We start from the raw sequence: 23,430 nt of genomic DNA on the forward strand, positions 1-23,430 counted from the left end.
CCTTTTAAATGTCCATATGTCACCCAAAAGGAGTGATACATTAAACCACTAGCACTCCCTTATACACATTACCTTATAAATATACACAAGTTGACTTTTACCTAGCTCAGGGACCAGGAGGAATTATTCATAGGACAGATATATTTTAATGGTGGTAGATGGGACAGAAAAGCTTAGCATTGTAGGGTGCTTTCAAAGGGAAGATAGTAATAGATGGGACATCAAATAGCTGCAGCTGACATTTACACATCTGCTATTCTGGGGCCATCTCCAGTCGTCCTGATCTATAGCTTTCCAGATGGCCCCAGAAGAGAGGCTGAGACTGGTGACTTTTCACAACCCTCCCTTACTTGAATCCAATTCACCTCCAAGTCATGACATCACCTTCCTGACGTCATGCTCCTCTCTGAGAATGAAGGAACAACCACAATCCACCTAGACAACTCACTTAGTTTCTGTTTTGCCTCAGTTTCCTCATCTGTAAAATGGGGGTAATAACAGCACTTACCTCCCAGGGTTCAAATGTTATAATATTTGTAAAGCACTTTGCAAACCTTATATAAATACTAGCTATCATTGCTGTTGTTATTAACTTGTATTTATTTGTATTCTCTTTATATTCATTCCATATATATTTATATACATTTATTTGTTGTCTTCCTCTATTTGAATATAAGCTCCTTTGAGAGTAAGGTTGCCTTCGTTCTGTATTTCCATATTCTCAGAGTCTTGACCAGAGAGTAGAATAGAATATGGCTTCACAAATACCAATGGTGTAGATAATATAAATATATAATATATGATGGTATATATAATACGAAGTGGTTGATTGATTGAATGATTCGGCCTTTAAGGTTCCTGAAGTGCTTTTGATTACATTATGTCTTTTGATCACCACGGCAACCTTGCCAGGCAGTGTAGTGACTTGCTCATGGTCAGATGGGCACATCAAGGATAGGAAGCAGGTTCCAGGGCTTTCTTTCTGATTCCCAAGCCCATTGATTCTGAATAGGAGAGATACGTGGCATCTGATGCATGGGGTTGGATGGGTAAGGGCATGGGTTAGGGAATGAGTTCTGAGAGAAGAGAAGGGTGGGAGGGAGAGGAAGGAGAAGGCAAGGGAGCGTGAAGATAAGTCAAAGTTTTCTTAGTCCCGTATGACTCCACACTTCCTGAAAGCCTTTCGTGATTTTTGGCTGGGGACACATCTGCAATCTCAACAGCCGTTCCAATGTTCCATGTGCTAGCCCAGAGCCAAAGACAGGCCTCACACGCAGCTGCCACATTTCCTGAGGGAATTTATTATTGCTGACTGGCTCCGTGGTTTGAATCCACACGCAGTATTGTTCACACTGAATTACATATGATCATAAACTCTGCTCTCATGCTACTGTTATTTGGGGGGCACACTCCCCTTGCTTATCTGGTATTGGGGAGAGATGTTTGCCTGCTAGCAATTGTAAGAGAAGGGCCCTCCGGAGGAAGCATATGGTGGTAAGTGAAGGCATATTTTACCACAATGCAGAACACCAGAGAGGCCCACATGTACCGGAAGCATGTTCTACTACATTTGCAAAGTGAGGAGCAATTGTTTTCCATTAGCTAGCATGGGCTGGTACTCTGTATTGCAGACAGGACAAGCAACTGCAGAATTTAGTCATTTAATTCATCTGTTCATTTGGTCAAAAACATACTGATTAAATGTCGGCTTTGTGCAAGTATACTTTGTGCCATATACTAAAAGGGACAAAAAGTCTCAAAAGACAAAGTCCCTGCCTTCAAGAGGTTTACAGTCTAGAAGCAAGGATAAGACACAATAATTAGTTTGAGACAGTATGCTATAATAGAGAGTTCTAGACCTGACATCTGGAGACTTGGGTTTAAATCCTGGCTCTGACACTTATTGCCAATACTAATTAATATCTCTGAATATACTATTTAAGCTTGCAAAGCACTTTCCTCACAACAACCCTATAAGGTAAACAGTGGAAATATTATCTCATTTTACAGATGAGGAAATTGAGTTTCTGACCTACCCTTAGTAATGTAGCCCTATGTATCTGAAGCAGGATTTGAACCCAGATCTCCCAGTACCAGTGCCTTTTCCATTCTACCATTCTCCCTGTAGCTAGACTAGCTATGTTACCATGTACAATTTACTGAACTTCTCTGAACTTCAGATTCTTCGTCTGCAAAATGAGAACAATAATATTTACGTGACCAACTTCACAGAGTTACCATGAAGAAAATACTTTGTTAACCTGAAAGCACTATAGGAATGTGATTTATTATTTGATGTGCCATTAGAGAAGAGATCATTTGCATTCAAGGGGCTTAGGGAAGGTTTTCATGGAAAGGGGAGCCTTTGGGCTGGGCCTTGAAGAGCAGGGTTTTGACAGTGAAAATGAGAAGGCACTCCAGGCACAGGACACAGCAGCAGCAAAGGTATAGAGTCAGGAATATGCAGGCAGTAGGGAGATGTTTTAATGCCTTCAAATCACACCAATGGAATCTTCAGCCTGCTCCACCCCTGGGTGGGGCCAGACTTGGTAGCTAGCATGGTCTGTACTCAAGCTTCTGTGTACACGTCTATACATAATCCTTTTTCCTTGTCATCAGATTCCAGTTTGGAAAGAGCTGTTGGTACAGGTGAGTCAGGTCAGTCAGAACTGATGAGGTGCCATCACTCCAGATGAACTCTTTGCTTCTCCAAAAGTTAGGGGGTTGTTAGTTTCATTGTTCTCCTCTATATCCCGAAAAAGAATAAAACACTCAGCATAGACATTCTTTAAGTGTGAAAAAGAATCAGTCATCAATACGGAGATTCACAATCGCCCCAAAGCCCAATCTGTGCATTGGATGCTTCTCAAAGCAAAGCTTTTAATTGTGTGGAGCCAAATTATAGACTAGACATCCTTGGACCACAAAGGGACAGGATGTTAAATTCCAGCTTCTCCTGGTTTTTGTCCTTTTAAAGAGGGGTAAGTAAAACAGTTGCCCTTTCCCTAACCTCGGGCCGGTACAGTCTGTACGTTATGATTCCTGCATTCGTGCTTGGCAAGGTCACTCATGTGATTCATAGGCACACCAACAGCCCAGATTCCACCAAAGTAATTCAATCAAACCAGAAAAAAAGGCATCTCTACTTTACCCAGGACTACTTTTGTGCTATCTGGGGCAAAGGCTGCTTACCAGAATGATGGTTCTGTATTTTACCATGCTTCTTTAAAACCCTGACTCCAAAAGTTTAATGATAGCAATTACCAAGAAATATGCTATGTGCATAAATTACTGTCAGAGCCAAAAGCTGATCCCAGAGCACAATTCAGGGCTTTTCTATAAACTAGGAAACTATGAAAAAGGTCAGACTAACTTCCCTTCAGCAGCTGATGCACAATAAAGCCAGATTAAACCTATTTAGACCTAATTCATTGTTATTATCCACGTGGGGCAGCTAGATGGCATGAAGTCAGGAAGATGTGAGTTCAAAACCATCTCAAAATTGGCCTCAATCAATCAATAAACATTTATTAAGTGCCTACTACGTTCCAGGCACTGTGCAAAAAAGAGACAAAAGACAGTCCCTGCCCTCAAGAAGCTTAAAACCTAACGGCTAAGTCTCTTAATCTCTGTTTCAGTTTCCTGTTCTGTAAAGTGATGTTACTGTGAGGATAAAATGAGATATTTGTAAAGTACTTTTAAACTTTGTTATTCAGTTGTTTCAGTCCTGTCTGATTCTTTGTAGCCCCTTTTGGAGTTTTTCTTGGCAAAGATACTGGAGTGGTTTTCCATTTCCTTCTCCAGGTTACTTTACAGAGAAGGAAACTGAGGCAGACAGGTTTAAGTGACTTGCCCAGGGTCACACAGCTAGTAAGTGTCTGAGGTCGAATTTAAACCCAGGAAGATGAGTCTTCATGAGTTCTGGTCTGGCACCCTATCCACTGTACCACCTAGCTGCCCCATTTAAATGTTACTTATTATTATTACTCTAAGCTAGTCAGTCAATAAACATTTACTAAATACCTACTACATGCCAGATGCTGTATTAGGTACTGAAGATACAAAAAGAGGCAAAAGCCAGTCCCTATCTTCAAAGAACTAGCAATTGTTGTTGTTGTAATGTAGCGGCAGCCACAAAGATAATGAACAGTTCCCCTGGTAAGACTGTGCTTCCCTGATGCTTCAGTGATCCAGTGAATGGATGTCTTGAATCTTCAACCATAGAAAAACCAGTAAACCCCAAAATAATAAAAAGAAAAAACCCTCTGATGTTAGGTGCTAGTGCCTCCAGAAGTGATAGATTCAGTAACACAGTTCTACATGTAGCTCTGAGCTGACCCTGGGACACGGGTGCTGGTTACCAGCTCTCCCAATAGTGAGGGCTGTGTCTGGACTCTAGGACCATACAAATATACAGTCACAGAGTCACCCAGACAAATCAAGGGGCACAGATACCACTCACAGACACCCCTCCCAGAGGAATCACAGAGGCATCAAATTGTAGGGTAAGAAGGTCTTCAATGGCTATCTCCAGTCTAAATCATACATAAAAAGAATCCCCAGTATAACCTATTCAAGAAGTGGCCTTTACTACTCCAAGGAGTGGGGACTATACCACCACCCCCAGCCTCTTAAGGTAACCTATTTCACCTTTGGATAGCTATCAAGGCTAGAAAGCTTTTCCTGTTCTCTACTCAGTTTCCCTTGAAAGCTTTTACTCATTGCTCCTGGTTCTTCTATCTGGGGTCAAACAGAAAAGGCTTCATATCTCCTCCACATGACCTCCCTTCAAATATTTGAAGATGGCTCTCCCATCTCTCCCAAGTCTTCTATTCTCCAGCTTATGCATTCCCCATGTGTTCCCGATGTGATGGGTATAGAATTGAGTCAGCCTTAAGGCTTCAGCCTCCTGGTTGTACTTCCCTGGATACTCTGCAGCTTATCAATGTCTATCTTAAACCATGATGCCCCAGAACTGAAAACAATGGCCCAAGACCAGAGCATATGGGCCATTATCTTCCCATTCCAGTAAGCTATGATTCTCTTAATGCAACCCAAAATTGTATTAGCCTTTTTAGCTGCCACACCTTATTACTGACTCATATGAGAGTTTACAACTCCCTAAGACCAGTCCTTGGGCAGCTAGGTGGCTCAGTGGATAGGGCACTGGGCTTAGAACCAGAAAGATTCATCCTTGTGAGTTAAAATCTGGACTCAGACACTTACTAGCTGTATGACCCTGGGCAAGTCACTTAACCCTGTTTGCTTCAGTTTTCTCATCTGTAAAATGAACTGGGAAAGGAAATGGTAAGCCACTCCAGTATTTTTGCTAAGAAAGCCCCAAAAGGGGTCATAAAGAGTTGGACATGACTGAAATGACTAAACAAAAAACCAGTCCTAGGACTGGTCACCACAGACATATGCTAGGAATTTTTCAATCTGAGACAAGTACTATAAGTCATGATTGCACAGAAGGGAGAGTACAAGGCTTATCCTTAGCTGAAGGGGAAGCAGAGACAGAGAAACCAGGACACTGATTTGAGACACTAAAGAGACATAGGGTAGGAGGGAGCCGGAAGGCTAAGGGAGAAGCTTACACTGGTCCAGCACCTGGCAGTTTCCAGCTTGAACTAAGGACTCTTACTTACCAGGTGCTAGCATCTCTTGTTTCTATGGTGCTGAATGATTTCCAATTCATAGTGGGACAATGTAAAAAGTGCTGAACTTGGAGTCACAAGGACCCAGGCTGAAATCCTAATAAGTCTTGTCATCTTTCTGGCAAGTTTTGTCTTTTGTGAAACAAGAGGATAGGACTAAATGACCTCAAAAGGCCCTTCCAGCGGGGATGTGCTGGAACCAGATTGAACCCTCCTGCTCCAGGGATTATTAAATTTTCAATGTGAGGATTTACATTTTGGAATTTGGAAAACTCTATAAATCAGGGCTTAATTTATTATTTTGTTCATTTCTAGACTTATGAAGGTAATGGCGAAAATGTTAATAATGCAGATTAAACTTAAAAGTATGTCAGGTATATATTTTTATTTTTTGCAATTAATTGATTTATGTTTAAAATTCTTTTCTTTATAAATTTTGAATTCCAAATTTTCTTCTTCCCTTCCACTCTGTCCCCCACCCACTGAGAAGGCAAGCAATATGATATCAATTATACAGATGAAATCATGCAAAATATTCCCTTATTAGCCATATTTTTTTTAAAAAAAGCAAGAAAAATAAAGTGAGAAAATTATTCTGCAATTTGTACTCAGAGTCACCAGTTCTCTTTCTGAAAGTGGATAGCATTTCTTCATCATGGGTTCTCTGGAATTGTCTTGGAACATTTGTATTGATCAAAATAGCCAAGTCTTTCACAATTGATCATCGTTATAGCATTACTGTTACTTTGCACAATGATCTCCCTGTTCTTACTTCACTTTGAATCAGTTCGCATAGGTCTTACCATGTTTTTCTGAAAGCACCTTCCTTATCTTTTCTTATAGCACAATAGTACTCCATCACAGGGCCAACAAGGTGGTACAGTGGATAGAGTTCTGGACCTGGAGTCAGGAAGACTCATCTTCCTGAGTTCAAATCTGGCCTCAGATACTTTTTAGCTATGTGACCCTGGACAAGTCACTTAACCCTGTTTGCCTCAGTTTCCTTATTTTCAAAATGAGCTGGAGAAAGAAAAGGCAAACCACTCTGGTGTCTATGCTAAGAAAACCCAAAAGGAGTCACAAAGAGCTGCAGATGACTGAAAAAAAATGACTAAACAATAACTCTCCATCATAATTATATGCTGCAAATTGTTCAACCATTTCCCCAGTGGATGGGCATCCCTTCAAATTCCAATTCTTTGCCAACACAAAAAGCTTATATAAAATATTTTTGTGCGTATAGATCCTTTTCCTTTTCATTTGATCTCTTTGTGTTACAGACCTAGCAAAGTGGTATTGCTGGGTCAAAAGGCATGCATTGTTTTACAGCACTTTGGGCATAGTTCTAAACTATTCTCCAGAATGGTTGAACCAGTTCACTACACCAACAGCTCATTAGTGTACCTATTTTTCCTTCCTCCCTGCCAGCATTTGTCATTTCTGATAGGCCTGAGTTGGTACCTCAGAGTTATTTTAATTTGCATTTCTCTAAGCAATTGTGATTTGAAGAATTTTTTAATGACTATAGATAGTTTTGATTTTTTTTCTTCTGAAAAATGCCTATTAAATCCTTTACAATTTATCAGTTGGGGAATGGCTCTTATTTTGTAAATTTGACTCAATTCTATGCCCATTATATATTTGAGAAGTACCTTTATCAGAGAAACTTGCTGTAAAATTTTTTTATATTACTTCATTGTCTATGGTACATTTTAGCAAAATGTTGAAGTTTCCCAGATTCTCTCTTTTAAACTAGACCTATTTTTTGCTTTTGTCTGAGATCATGATCACCACCCCTGCCTTTTTTATTTCAGCTAAAGCATAATAGATTCTGCCCCAGTCCTTTCTTTTAACTATGTGTGTATTGTTGTTTTAATTGTATCACTTGTGAGAAACATATTGTTAGATTCTGGTTTCTAATTCATTCTGTAATCTGCTTCCATTTTTATGGGTGAGCCCATCCCATTCACATTCATAGTCATGATTACAAACTGTGTTATTTCCCTTCATCTCATTTTCTTCTGGTTCTTCTGTCTCTTTTTATCCTGTCCCTCCTCAAAAGTCTATTTCATGGGGGTGGCCAGGTGGTGCAGTGAATAGAGCACAGGATCTGAGTTCAAATTCTGCCTCAGACACTTAACATTTGCTAGCCCTGTGACCTTGGGCATTTGCCCTGCCTTCCCCCTCCAAAAAGCAAAAAAAAAAAAAAAGTCTATTTCTTATCTAACCAGTTTCCCTTAATCTGCCTTCCATTTTATCAACTCCCTTCTCCTTCATGAAGAGGAGAAATTGCAGTCATGAGGAAGCAGGGGCCCCAGCACAGACCAGGAGGGTAGTGACCAGACCAAGCCCCAGATCATAACACTTTGGAAGCATCAAAAATTTATCAGCTCCTAGACCTAGCTATGAAAAGAATAGGACATAAAAGCTTGCAGTTCATCCCCTACTCCAGTAACTTCATAGTCCTACCCCAAACCCTCCTCAACTCCCTTTCCTGTGATGTCTTCCCTTGCTATAATATAAGTTCCTTGAGGGACAGGCCTATTTTTCTTTCCACTTATATTTGTAGCCCAGTGTAGCCCAATACCCGGCACATAGTAAGTGCTTAATAAGTCTTTTCCCTTGACTTGCCCATAGCAGTTTTGTGTCACTCATTTAATTATTACATTTTATGTTATTATTGTTATTTCAATAAATCAATTGCTATTCATACATATCTTAATTCTCTTGCTCAGTAATAAGCTCCTTGAGGACAGGGACTTTGTTTTACTTATTTTGTCCCTCAGTGCCTTGAATGTAGACAGAGCTCAATTGGCACTTAATTCATCGATTTCCCTTTTATATTCTAGCTGCTAACAATTCCATTTCTGAAGACCAAATCATCAAGCAAGCAGCAAATCTAACCATGTTAGCTACTACAGCTTACCGGTCTCACCCTGAAATTCCAGTGTTCGTAATGGCAGATGTGGGCCTAGATATTGTCTGTCCATGAAGATTGCCCTTCTCTTCCATGAAACAGACTATATTCCCTGTTTGTCTCTCTGGCCCATGAGCAAGTTAGTGGAATGAACTGGAGGTCCCCAAAGCGTCAAGCTGCTCTGCTGAGATTGCCCTGACACCCTTGACAATTTTAAATTCATGATAAAAACCATCTCGTTGGTGTTCTCCTTGGCTCCCCCTTGAATGTTCACATTCTGACCTAATTTGAAGCTCTCATCCTGGGTTGTATGGTTCCTGTTTCTGAGATGGGTCACAGGCAAATAGGCAATCCCACACACAGACAGGGCTCCCTGAGGACAAAGGGAAATCTAGTCCATTGGTTACTACAACTAAGGTTTGTTTCAAAAAAAAAAAAAAAAGACTGAAGGACAGTATTTAGATCCTGGGGCACTGCCCACCAGAAGGATCCTATGTACTTAAACCCAAACACAGAATATAGGCATTTTTATATTAAAGTCAAACTAAGCAAAGAAGAAACAAAAATACATCTTCCCTTCCTTTCTTGAAGAGGTAGGGTCTATGGGTGTGGAACGTTGTACAAAATGTCAGATCTGGTGCATGTATTGGATATTTTTTCTAAACTTTTAAAAATTTTTTTTCTTTTTTTATCCTTTGTTTTAAGGATTGGTTCTCTGAACATGGGAAAGGGATGAATATATTGGGAAATTAAAACGATGATAAAAACAAAATATATCAATGAAATTTTAAATAACAGGCTAGCATAAGAAAATCCTTGTATCATATGTCAAACATGGAAGAGATGTTAGAGATTATCCAAATACACACACATACATACACACACACAAAATACACACACACACACACACACACACACACATTTTGGAGATAAGGAAACTGAGAACCAGCAAAAAAATTATGTGGTTGGGGCCAATTTTAAACAACTAGCAGCAGAATTAGCACTACAACCTAGATCTCCTGTCTATTGACTCAAATCCCAAAATGATCGTCAGACACTGCCCTGTTTCTCTCCTTTAAAACTTCAGTTAACCAGATCTCAATTCATTAGAATTTTTGGCCACAGAGTATTTAGCAGAATTAGTCCACAAACAATGACTGAGCACTATTTTCAAGGCCATCCAAACGACAAACTCTTACCAATCAGCCTGTGAGTGCAGCTACCCAGAAATAAAGGATACTTGTGGAATTCCACCTGTTTAACACCTTCTTTGCAGGGACAGGATTCCCCTCAGTTTCTGCCACAGTTGAAAGAGAAAGGTCAAGGAGGCAGAAAGTTCTTTCCAAAAGTTTCCAATTTGTCTGGGGAGAAAATACAACAAATAAACCTAAAATAAGTACAAAAGAGGAGAACATTAAATTTTAAAGGGGAGATAAAATGGAAACAAAAAAAAACCAACTACTGAAATGATAAATAGGAAAAAAAAAGATATGATAAATAAAACTGAAAGTTGGTTATTTGAAAAAAACTAATAAAATGAATAATTAAATGTTACACGTGTGTAACATTTAGATCATGACCCTTAGAGACAAGAAAATTATAAAAACTGGACCTAGTATTCTTTTCTCTGGTAGGGCAGACTAGACAAAAGGTGAATTTTCCACCCAAAATAGTTGCCTTGTCAGGATACTTTCTCCAGGGCTTTTTTCTATCTTCCCAATTCTGGAATAAGGGTCTCCAAGACTGGGCAGGGTCCTGAACTGGGAGATAAGGAGAAAGCTGAAAACTTAGTAGAACTGCCACTTTAGGCTGAAAACCTTTACATATCTGTCTATCTAGAGAGAGGGAAATTATACAATTTAATTCAATTCTGACAGTCATTGTGGTATAATAGAAAGCATGATGGATTTGTAATCAGAGGACCTGCATTCAAATTCAAATTCCATGATTTGTGTCCTTAGTTATCAAGCTAGATGTAAAATACTGGATGTATAATCAGGAAGAACTGAGTTCAGATCCCACCTCAGATATTTAGGCTATATGATCAAGTTACTTAAGCTTTCTGAGCCTCAGTTTCCCCATCTGTAAAATACTCCTAATAATAGCAGAGTAGTATCAAATTACATAATACATATAAAGTGCTTTGTAACTTTGAAGTTCCATTAATGCTAACAATTATTATTACAAAACATTTACCCTCACTTATAAAATGACACAGGGTATTGAAATAGATTGCCCAACTTCAAGTGAGAAAGTCTGTATAGAATGAATTTTCTTTCTGTAAAATGGAGATGATAATAGCAGGGGCTGTAGCAAGGATCAAATAAGGCAATGTATACAAAATGATTTACAAACCTTGAAGTTCTATATAAAATTCTTGCTATTGTTAAAATGGGGGTGTTGGTTGAACTTAAAGTCCTTTCCAGCTCTAATATCTCTTAGGAATGTATGTTTGACTAGATTTTTCAGGGTCTCCTGTTAAAAGGTAACTCCTTCTTACATAGAAGCTATTTTGGTCCATTTGCCTGTTTGTTTTAGGTTAAAGTGTGCCTAAAGTCAACCATCTGTAAGGGGTGTACTCTGTTTTCCAAAGAGTTCTATGCAGTGGACAATTATTAGAATACATCAAACTATCTTATGGCCACCATTGGGATCTCAAGGGTTTGCAAGACCAGCTTGCCAAAAGAGTTTTCAAATATTGCTGAACTGGCTGGACCCCAAACTCTTTTGCCTTACCAAAGGGGTTATAGTGAAGTATAAGTCATGGCCCCTCAGTTCCAAAAGTTTCCAATTTGGCTGGAGAAAAAATACAACAAATAAACCTAAAATAAGTACAAAAGACTAGAATATTAAATTTTAAAGGGGAAATAAAATGGAAACAAAAAAACCCCAACTATTGAAATGATGAATAGGAAAAAAGACATGATAAATAAAACTGAAAGTCGGTTCTTTGGAAAAAAAAAACTAATAAAATGAATAAGCTTTTAGCCAATCTGATTAAGAGGGGGCAGAAAATCAAACCAATAAAATAGCAAATGAGCAAAGTGAAATCACAACAAAACCGGAAGAAATAAAAAAGAATAATCAAACCCTACTAAACACAATTGTTGTTGTTCAGTCACTTCAATCGTATCTGACTGTGATCTTGGCAAAGATGCTGTAGTGGTTTGTAATTTCCTTCTCCAGCTCATTTTACCTATAAGGAAACCAAGGCAAATAGGGGTAAGTGACTTTCCCAGGGTCACACAGCTAGTGTCTGATTATACACAGTTACATGCTCAAAAAACTGAAGTCACAAAAGAAATAGAGGAATACCTAAACTAACAGAATTTCAAATCGAGATTATATCTAATTCAGTTTCATCAAAGAAAATAGAATTAATCATAAAGGGGCTACCAAAGGAAAAAAAATTTCTGGTACTGATGGATATACAGGAGAATTATATTAAATTTGTAAAGACCATAATATACAAGTTGTTGTCCAAAAATTCATTTTCAAAAATCTATTTTTTTTTAAATTCTATCACAGAAATGGGATATTTGAGTAATAACCAATACATGGGATTCATTCAGGGGTGGAGAACCTGTGACCTTGAGGTCATATGTGACCTTCTGGGAACTTAAGTGCAGCACTTGAGGACCTAGGGGGTCATTTGTTCTGTGCAGCTTCAATTCAGTCAAAGGGTCTCACTTGAGGACCTAGAGGGCCACATGTGATCTCAAGGTCACAGGTTCCCCACCCCAATTAAAATAATAATTTTTTTAAAAACCCTCCCTTAATATTAGCACTTTGAACCTTTTCCCCTCACTTTTCCCATGCATGGCTAACTATGCCCAGTGTTCTTCTTCCCTGGGCATTCTGATAACATAATTACTTTTCCCCCAGAGTCCCTTGTTTCCATTTCACCCACCAGCTCTTTCTTATTGGTCAGAATCATGTTTGGATAAAGCAGTTCTCCCTTGTCCCTTCAATCATTTTCTAAAGGAAGAAATTGTCTGCAATTATGGAGGCAAATCTAGAAAGTGTCAGATGTTCTGCTTTTGGAAGACTTGCTTAATCATTTTGGAAGCCTTGCTTAATCAACCAACAAGCATTTATTCAGTACTTATTATGGGCCACGTACTGGGAATATAAAAATCTAAATGAAATTGTGCCTTTCCTCAAGGAGCTTCTAGTCTAATTAATGGGGGAGATAAGATACATATATGGAATGAGAAATAAGTAAATATCTGCTAAATATACTCAAGGTAATTTAGAGGAGAGGCAATAGCAGTGGGGTAAATAAGGAAAGACTTCATGTAGGAACTGGTAAAAGTTGAGCTATGAAGGGAACTAGGGATACTCTGAGGAAAAGATGTTGTTCACAGTGAGTATTTGTATAATTGAAGTTCCCTAGAAGAGGATCATCGACTTAGAGCTGAAAGGAAACAGTGCACATCACCTGTTCCAATTCCCTCTTTGTGAAAATGAGAAAACCATCACTCACCAAAGAAGTGTGGTTTGCCCAATGTCACATGGGGAAAAAATGGCCGAGCCAAAATTCAAACCTAGAATCTCTGAGTCTAAACCCAGGGTCCTTTGCAATGCTTCCACTCTTTAAATACCTAGATGAAAGACAACTCAGAAAGACTCATGATAGAAAATACTATCCACATCCAGAGAAAGTACTGTGGAGCCTGAATGCAGATTGAAGCATACTATTTTCACCTTTTTTTGTTTTGTTTTTTCTTTCTCTTGGTTTTCCCCTTTTTCTGATTCTCCTTTCACAAAATGACTAATGTGCAAATATATTTAATATGATTGTACATGTATAGCCTATGTCAGATTGTTTCCTGTCTTGGGGAGGGAAGAAGAAAAGGAGGGATGGGGAGAAAAATTTGGAACTCAAAATCTCAAAAGAGTGAATGTCGAAAACTTTGTTTACGTGTAATCGGGAAAAAATAAAATACTATTAAGAGTTAATTTAAAAAATAATAATAAAATAAATACCTAGCTGAGTGCTTTAAATGAGTTCACTTGGTTTATTCTAAGTGACTTATAACCAGTTCAAATAATGATCATGATGGTGTGTGAAATTTTTGTCTTTGTTTATGAGCAGAAGTGGTAATCACTAACTTCTAGCATGAGCTCATTAAGTACAGGTCATGCAAAACAAAATTCATTTCCTTATTTGATACAGTTCCTAAGCCAATAGATTGAGGAAATGCTGTAGGCATAGTGTACCTTGATTTTATTCAAGTATTTGATGTTCTATTTCAATATCCTTATGATCAAGATGGTGAGATGAAGACTGTACCATGACCCAATTAGATAGATTCATAGTGGTTGAACAACTTGCTAAGATTGCATTAAAGTGTTTGTTAATATATTGATCTCCACCTAGCAGGAGAACTCAAGATGCCAGGTACAGGGCTCTGTTCAACATTTTTTATCAACTTAATTTCAATTCAGTTTTTAAAAATTAGCATGAGAGGCAGTCAGGGAGACCTGGGTTTAATCTTGCCTGAGATTCTTACTGGTTGTGACACCCTAGACAAGTCATTTAACCTTTCTCCATCCTAGTTTCCATATATATAAAATAATATTTACATCCATTGTCTTTGTGGTGGCAAAAAACTGGAAATGGCAGAGACGCCTATCAATTGGATTATGGCTGAACAAGTTGTGGTATATGATTGTGATCAAATACTACTATAGAATGATTGCATGTTTATATACATCTTTGAATCTAATAGTAGCCCTCTCTAGGGTAGGGGGAAGGGAAGGGAGGAAAAAGGGGGGGGAAAGACATTTATATGACTTTATTATATATTTAAAAGGAATAAGGGGCAACTAGGTGGTGCAGTGAATAGAGCACCAGCCCTGGAATCAGAAGGACCTGAGTTCAAATCTGGCCTCAGACACTTAACACAAAAACTAGCCATGTGACCTTGGGCAAGTCACTTAACCCCAATTACCCTCCAAAAAGCTAAAAAAAAAATTTTGGGGCGGCCGGGTAGCACAGCGAGTAAGAGCACCGGCTCCAGTGTTGAGAAGACCTGGAGATCGAATCCCGGGCTCAGACACTTAGCACCCACCCAGAAACACCTGGCCGTGTAACCTTGAGCAAGTTACTTAACCCCAATTGCTTAGGGGCGGCCAGGTGGCTCAGCGAGTAAGAGCACCGACCCCAGTGTCGGGATGACCTGGATCAAATCCAGGCTCAGATACTCAGCACCACACCCAGAAATAATAACTGGCTGTGTAACCTTGAGCAAGTTACTTAACCCCAAATGCTTAAAAAAAAAAAAGGAATAGCAAGTTATACATAAAAGATTTGCAATTTTGCATGCAAACTTTATTACACTATGTTATAGAAATGCTTTATTCCATAAATTAAAAATAAAATAAAATACAGCTAAAGTAAAAAAAAAATCAAAAAATGGAGGAGGGTGGACTCAATGACCTCTAACATATATGAACATATATAATGTGTTATAATAATATTATATATATTATAATTACATATAATAATATTATTATATAATAACCTACTACATACACGGTAATACTAGACACTAGGCACAAAAATATGAGAGAGTGCTATTCCAAAGCATCCTTGAGCTCTTCAGTGTGAATATTCCTCCTAACAATCACATCCCATCCATACCTCCCTACTGATGGAATATATTAACTCTCTATCACTTCTCTCTTGTTCCCGCTGTGACTGGTTCATCTTTTTTTCCTAGTCCTTTATTTCCTTGATGACATCCTTCCTTTACATTCCTCCTTCTGTCTAATTCCTTAATCACAATATTTTGCAGCCTGCTCAAACCCACTGTCTGCCTCTCCATTGTTCTTTGTGTGCTCCTCACCTCCAGTCCTTTGGAGACAGAAACACTGGGGATATGTGACTCACAACCATAGAACATCACTCAAAGAGTATTGTTGTAAAAAGGTGAGCCTTTGTTTCAGGGAAGAGTGTGGAGTCATATAAAAAACACTGTGATTTTCCAAAGACGATCCAAGTTGCTTTCATCCCATGCAATCCTACATGAAGCTCATTTATGTTTCTACATGAATTCTACAGGCTATCTATCCAACTCCACATTGTAGATATAATTAGGAAGACCCCCACACCCAATCAGTACATGACCTGACCTAGACTGGGTCCCTGCCAGTGCCGTAAGTGTGATACTTGGAGCTGGGTCCTTCCTAGTCATACATTTGATAAAAGGCAGGCACAACTAGAGGTTTTTGGTGTGTTTCTCGATGCCATCTATTCCTACCCCATGCAAGGAGTCCCAGAGAGAGTCACATGCCGCATAATCTGGAGAAGCTTCCAGAGGATGGGGTCAGTAGGCGGCTCTTCCTATCTAGGTAGACAATCCTCCATGACACCTTTGATGAGCTTCCTCCCTGCAATGGGGATGGATGAACCTTTGTTAGGGGGTGTTACATAAGGGAATCCTGCATGGGGCAGGGAGTCATACTAGAAGACCTTTAAAACTCTTTCTTTTAATTATTTTTGATTCACGAAACAAGCATTGCCATTACAATACAATAAAAAAGATGATTGCACATGAAAGTGCAAATCTACCATGTAAACTTAAAGTAATTTTTAAAGCCTCCTTTTTAACTTACTAGGATCCTCCAGAGATTCTGTTCTAATAGTATTCTTCAAAGAAAAATAGGATCAGGGGCAGCTAGGTGGCACAGTGAATAGAGCACTGGCCCTGGAGTCAGGAGGACCTCAGTTCAAGTCCGGCCTCAGACACTTAACACAAAAACTAGCCACATGACCTTGGGTAAGTCACTTAACCCCAATTGCCCTACCTTCCCCTCTCCAAAAAGCAAAAGAAAAATACAATGCCCTTTCCAGAACGAGTATCATGGTTCTTTGTATGGTGTCTGTGATCAACCACAGAATAACAGAGAGTGAATTGAACTTATTTTGGCTTCTAAAACATTAATGCTAATTATATTAATGAATCACAACCATTTCACAAGTTATTAGAAAGCCTTTGGGAATTGCTTTGGCTCCCCTCCCAAATAAAAGGCTCAGAGAGACTGACTAGGTTGGTCCTTGGGAAAAATAGAAACGCCCACAATTTCCACGCATTTTCATGAATGCTTTGTATAGATGGCCTCTTTTCTTCCTTGAGGAGTCACCAACTCAACCTTGGTACTCCTCACTGTTGTTACTCTAAGACCCCACTGGATTTGCTTTAGAGAAACACGGGATAATCCTCTTTTAAGCATTGTCTTGGATCTGATTCAGTCACTGAGGTTCAATAGTATCCATTGGATTTGGGGGTAAGAGAGCAGAAGGGTGCCTCCGTCTGTTTTAACTATCTGGGTACTTTTAGGATCTAGGGACATTCATAAAAGATCAGTAATTACTTAATGCAATAGGCTTTAGTAAGACTTCTTTTAACTCATGCAAGGGAAGGACAATGGAGGGGTACAGAACAGGAAGGAACAGGGAACAGGAACACGGGCTAAACAAGGGAAGGATAAAACCAGAGTCAAGCGCCAATAACTCCCTACCAGAGAAGGGATTCAACTGGGGCTTTCAATGATACCAAAGAGTACATTTCTAATTGGTTCCCCATCTCTAATGTCACAAATTATCTGGAGAGCTCCAAATGTGTAGGAACCATGCAAGAAAATTTCCGGCATGAAGTTTCCAGAAAAGGACTGGAGGAAGGGGTATTAGGGATGAAGGGCCTTGTCCAGAACACAAGAGAAACACATGGATCTCAGAGAACTTTTGTATATTAGAGAATGAAAGTGAAAAGCAAAAGCATCCCACAGAAAAGCATCTAGATGAAATAAGGTAAGGGTAGGGAGAACATATTCAGATGGGTGGGACCAAATTATTTATGTATTGACTCTTAAAATAAATATTTTATGCAAAGGTCTACCATGGTAGACCTTTAAGAGATACAATGAATGACATACAATCCTGCTCTCAGGTAGTTTACAACCTAGTAGGAAAGGTAATTGAATTGTAATAAATAGACTATTGCCTATAGTTGGATTGTGCGTTCCCAGTCTCAAACTGTCACCATTAAAATCTCTCTACTTCTAGCTTCACCTCAGGTGTTCTCTCCTCCCTGATGTCTTCCCTGATCTCTCCTCCCCAAAAAGAAGGGACCCTCCTTCCCCCTTGCATCAATTATATAATATAATCAAATCATATCAATTACATAGCATAATCAAATTACATCATTTCATTTGACCATTTCAAATTTGAGAGTTGGAAGGGATTTTAGCTACCATCTTGTCTAATCTTTTACATGGGTGAAAGAAATCCTTATTTAACTCCAACAAAAGGGGCCTCATAACTTTCCTAGTCAGCCTAGTAGTTATTTTTAAAACATCCAGCCTCAATTGTCCTCTTTGCCACTTCCAATTATTGTTCCTGGTCTGCCATCTAGACCCAAACAGGACAAGTCTAAATCCTTCTTCCATACGGCAGCCCTTTAAATACTTGAAGATAGTTACCGTGTTCACCCAGAGTCTTATCTTCCCCACACTAAGCACCCCCAATTCCTTCAAAACTAAATTGTTATATGTTCAAGGAACTTCACCAACCTAGCTGCCATCCTCTGAACACTCTGGAGCTTATCAAAGTCTCCTATGCACTGAATAATTTTTTTTTTACTCTGTATTATACCTATGATGTCTTATACCTCTACCAGTTTGGAAAGTGCTAGAGAATAAAGATGCACTTTTGTTGTTCAGTGATTTCAGTTATATCCAACTCTCCATGACCCTGTTTGGGGTTTTCTAGGCATTTGATTTGCTATTTCTTTTTCCATTTCATTTTTCCAGATGAGGAAACTGAGGCAAACAGGGTTAAGTGACTTGTCCAGGTTCGCACAACTAGTTAATCCATGGGTCAGATTTGAACTCAGAAAGATGAGTCTTCCTGACTCCAGTCCTAGCGCTCTATGCATTATGGTGCCACCTAGCGGTCTTGCATATCTTTTCATATCTTTTATATATCTTTATGCAGCTCTGATGTGGAAACACCTCTCAAAGCTAATTGACAAACTGTAAGGTCCATTTAAAATAGTTGGCTGAGGCACCACAAGGTGTAGAGTCAGGAGCATGACTTGATCCCAAGTCTTTCTGAGCCCAAGGTCAGCCCTTTACCCAGGAGGAGAAAGAAAAGAGTGAGTTATTTAAACAAATAAAATGACCTGTGCTCAGATCCCAGCTCTGCCCCTTGCTAGCTGAGTGACCTAGAGCAAGCTAATCATTCTGCGCTTCAGTAAAATGACAAGATTTGCAGCCCAGACTGCAAACATCAGGTGCTTAAGAGTTGCAGAGTAAAAAGGTTTAGAATGAAACAAATATTTGAATAGGATATTTGAGCCAAGTCCTTCATCTTATAGTGAGGAAATAATAATAATTATAGCTGACATTTATATAGTACCTACTGTGTGCTGGACACATGCTGAATGCTTTATGGATATTACCTCATTTGATCCTCCTGGGAGGTAGGTGCTCTTATAGTCCCCATTTTACAGTTGAGGGCACTGAGGTAGAGGGGTCAAGAGGGTTGCAAGTTTGGATCTTGCCTTTGACACTTACTAGTCATTTGAACTTGGGGGAAATCTCTTCATTTCTCTGAAGTCTCAGTTTCCTCATATAAAATGGGGATACCTAAGAATACATGGTGTCCCAAAGGTCTTAGCGCATTTAAGCTTTACTAGCTTAAGGCATGAGATTATTGTTGGAATGAAATAAGATCATATAGGTAAAGGACTATTATTGTATAATGGCAATCCTGGGATTAAAACCCTAGTTCAGTGTTCTACTCCCTGTCCCACACTCGTACTATAAGGAAGGCTCCCTAGATGAGGCAAAGTCAGTTTTTAAAGTGACTATAAATTGAATTGGGGAGAAGGGGAAAGCCAGGAAAGTGACTGGAAGCTCTGTGTTCTATGTGAATGTGGCTTCAGTGCTCCAGAAAGTGGATATCACAAATAGAATACAGTGATGAGGAGAGGTCCCTCAAAAATAATCACTGGGCACAAATCTTTCCCTCCCTTTCGTCAAGACCAGCCACGAGACTCTATGAGGACATTTCATTTCTTCATCTCCGTGGCAAAATCTCCACTGAACCCATGCATTTCACTGAGAAATGATTGACTGGTTTAATATGAAAATCACTGAGCCAGCCAATTTCTCTAGTACCTTTGCGTCTATTGCCTTACAATTCCGGGAATTGACTCAGGACAGCGATTGGGAACAGCACAGTGGTGCCAGGGCTTTGTTTGGTCATGCTATTGGTCAGAACCGCCCAGAGAGGGGAAGAATGGGAAAGGCAGATGCCTTCAGCAGGGGCTGTGACATCTTTCATGGCCCCTAGCCTCAGACTGAGCAATATCAGCAGTTCTCTGGGTGATTCTGGCTGAGAGCAGACTAGCCACTCTCCAATGCACATATTTGGGATTCATTTGGAAAGTCCAGAGATGAGAAAAGTCCTGAAGGAAAATGATTCTGTTGCAAATCTGACAAATCAGATCTCCCCTCCTTTTTTCACCAAATTCAACCTACATCATGACAGTGAGTTGGGAATAACATTGGAAGAAATGGCCACTTGGACTGTTCTCAGGGCAATGAAAGCCAAAGTATAACCTCCTCCCATGGGGGCTTGCATTCCACACCTATTACACAGTGCTAGGGCAATAGGAGAGCATCTGAGCTAAAATGACCCATCCTGAGCTGAATTGTTCTTAGACTAAGGGAATGAGTCCTGTAACCATGAGCAAGTTAATTTCCCCTTGGGGGCTTCAGTCGTCTCAAATATAAAATAAGAGAGTTGAATTAGATCATCTTTAAAGTTCCTTCCACATATGATATCCTGTGAATCTGCAATATGATGTCTACCACCAAAAAAAAAAATTTAAACACAAATGTCCCAAATTTCTCAATTGATTCAAAGGTTTAAACTAGGTGTGAACAAGTCCATAATAATTTGAGAGGCGTGAAAGTTCTTGCATCATTAAATGAATGCAAATGATATCACATAATTTTGTAATTGCCTGAAATGATTTAGATATACCTCTGTGTAAAACAAATTTAAAAGCTTGTCGACCAGCAACGAATCTGTCAAGCATCTCGAGTTTCCAGGCTCAGAGAGCCTTAAGGAGGCAAACCCTTGTTCCTGTAGCAGAGGGCAGTAGGATGGACAAGGGGGTGATAAACCCAGAGGGATTATTATGCTCCTCCCCAACTCCACCCCACTCTCAAACCACCACCTTGAGAACTTCAAAATGTTACTGTGGGAAGCAATGTCCAAGCCCCCAGCAACTGCGGCTAATTGCAGCCTCTACATCTGAAGTCAAAAGACCCCAGGGACGAGCTATTCACAGGGGGAAGGACAGCTTCGGGACTCTACAAGGCTAACCATCTCCAGAGCCCAGAACAGAGAAACTTCATGAGGACTCCATGAAGGAGACAGAAAGATCTGTAGTAGCCACGAATGACAAGATACTCTTTTTTCACACGTCTGCTACCTGTATGCCTCACTACCACTGGACACTAGAGTTTAAGATTGTTCTTCCCATGGATTAGTGGGAAGATGTGCCACAGACTGGGCAGGGGGCAGGGAGATGGGGGAAAGTTTGAAATGCTTAGTACTAACTGCTTTTACTTACATTAGTGAATTCCATTTCTAAAAAGCTCATTAATTCTGGCTGGCTGGTCATCAATGAAGAGCATATTAGATTGGGGCTCATGAGAAAATGCCCAGTGAGTCTCCATTATCTTTAGAACCCTGAAAGTTGAAATAGTCATTGTCCTCTGAGAACCTATCCTGATGGCCCAATTTGGGAGCGTGATCTCAGAGGGAGTGTTTAAACCTATAAATTTAATCCTATTTAACAAACTCTAATTACTCACTAATATTATATTTGCAAGGCAGTGTGCGAGGCACTAGGGATGGTTACAAATATAAAAACAGAACAGTTCCTGTCCGCAGAAAACTTATAGTCTACCGATGGGCTACAATATGCATATAAGTGATTAAATACAAAGTACATACAAATTAATTTTGAGAAACAAGCTAATAGCTAGGTCTCACCTAAGACATGTCACTAGAACCCTGCCATGTGAATCCGTGAATATTTCTTTCCTCAGGTGTTGCCTTTATCTATTTTTTCCCCAAATGTCTCCCTGGTAACGAAGGCCAGTTAGTTACGTTTATTTAAGAAGAAACCAACCTCCCGGGCTCAGACACTTAGCACCCACCCAGAAACACCTGGCCGTGTAACCTTGAGCAAGTTACTTAACCCCGATTGCTTAGGGGCGGCCAAGTGGCTCAGTGAGTGAGAGCACTGGCTCCAGTGTAGGGATGACCTGGATCAAATCCGGGCTGGTATACTCAGCACCACACCCAGAAATAACTGGCCGTGTAACCTTGAGCAAGTTACTTAACCCAATTGCTTTAAATATATATATAAAAGAAGAAACCAACCTATTTCTTTCATTGTGCGACTGGGCAGTCATGCACTGTCTGCTCCATAACCTGAGATTGTTTAGTTAAAATGTCATGATTTAGAAATGCAAAAACCTATTCAGTGAAAATGCAGGCTCTTTTAGGCCTAAATTTGAAATCTGAGTGCCCAGAATAATTATGGCACCCATGTCTTGGAAAAATACAACTTTTTCTTTAAAAAAAAAAATGCCAAAGTCTGAGAAGTAGAATATCTTCGCCTAGAAGAATTTTTATAATGGGTATTTAGAGCTAGTGGCAAAACTAAGAACAGAATCTAGGTCTTCTAAAGTCCTAGCCCAATGTTAATATAATCTTGCGACTTTAAAAAAAATTAATATATATCTTGCAAAAGCAAACCCTAATTAACACATGAAAGCATAAATCACCCAAATCCAGTCTGATCCGTATTATTTAATCCAGTTTTCCAACCCACTGGACATTTTCTTCAGTTACTACTGAGGCATAAATGGCATGTCAGCCTCTCCCTAAAATCTTCCAAAGAATAAGTATGAATTGTTTGTAGTTTGTTTCTATTGTGTGTACCTCCTAAGGTCAAGTCAAACCAAAAGGTATTTATTAAGCTCTTCTTATATGCCAGGAATAGAAATACAAACAGAAAGACAGTCCCGGGCCCTCAAGGGGCTTACATTCTAATGGAGGCAGATAATAAATAAAAGACAGTAAAAAGAAGGAAAGAAGGGAAGGGATGAGACAATGCCCCCTGATTCTGTGATTCAGACTCTCTGCACTTTTTCACTGCCACCCTCTAGATGTGAACCTTTTCTCCCTCCCCACTCTCAGTTCTTTTTTATGTTGCCTCCCCACATTGTAAAAAAAAAAATCCAGGGGAGTTAGGAGTGGAGCCTAGAGGAAAAATGAAGACCTGACTGATCTAAACTTGCTACTTTATTATTTTTATTTTTTTTAGAGGGGGAAGGGCAAGGCAAATGGGGTTAAATGACTTGCCCAAGATCACACAGCTAGTAAAGTGTCAAGTGTCTGAGGTCGAATTCGAACTCAGGTCCTCCTGACAGGGCCAATGCTCTATTCACTGTGCCACCTAGCTGCCCCAACCTCCTTCATTATATGGTGATTCTGGATAGAGCCAGCCATCTGGAGAAAGAGTCTGTAGGGGAAGAAGGAAAGCACTTCCATTGTACCAGCATTTACCTCCGCCTCCTATGATGTAACAATGCCACTGAGTGTATAGAACCTTGCCCTCCCTTTTCCTCCTTGAGGGTAGAGGTATTTTGTTTGCTTGTCTCTGTATCCCCAGCACTTACCACATTGTCTGGCACTTAATGAATGCCTTATTTATAGTTTTGCAAACCTTTTGCAACATGTAACATGCAGCTGCATTT

General features: G+C 39.6%; 1 protein-coding gene across 3 annotated transcripts in view; it reads right to left on the reverse strand.

Annotated features, from left to right (window-relative positions):
* LOC138177412 (small ribosomal subunit protein eS17-like) overlaps nucleotides 1–23,430 on the reverse strand; it is a 104,279-nt gene that overhangs the window by 8,639 nt on the left and 72,210 nt on the right. Inside the window, exons 3-5 of one of the 3 annotated variants that reach the window (XR_011172492.1) lie at nucleotides 11,670–11,770; nucleotides 11,311–11,370; nucleotides 9,815–9,935 (exon numbers count right to left, since the gene is read on the reverse strand). The gene's annotated coding sequence lies outside the window, so the exon portion shown is untranslated. Of the gene's footprint in view, nucleotides 1–9,773; nucleotides 9,936–11,310; nucleotides 11,371–11,669; nucleotides 11,771–23,430 lie in introns of all 3 variants that reach the window. The other 2 variants (XR_011172491.1, XM_069108594.1) reach the window with 2 other exon arrangements.

This window comes from Petaurus breviceps, unplaced genomic scaffold, assembly GCF_028583685.1.
Source record: "Petaurus breviceps papuanus isolate PSGF00001 unplaced genomic scaffold, PetGlider_PUasm1.0 90407, whole genome shotgun sequence".
Lineage (NCBI taxonomy): Eukaryota > Metazoa > Chordata > Mammalia > Diprotodontia > Petauridae > Petaurus > Petaurus breviceps.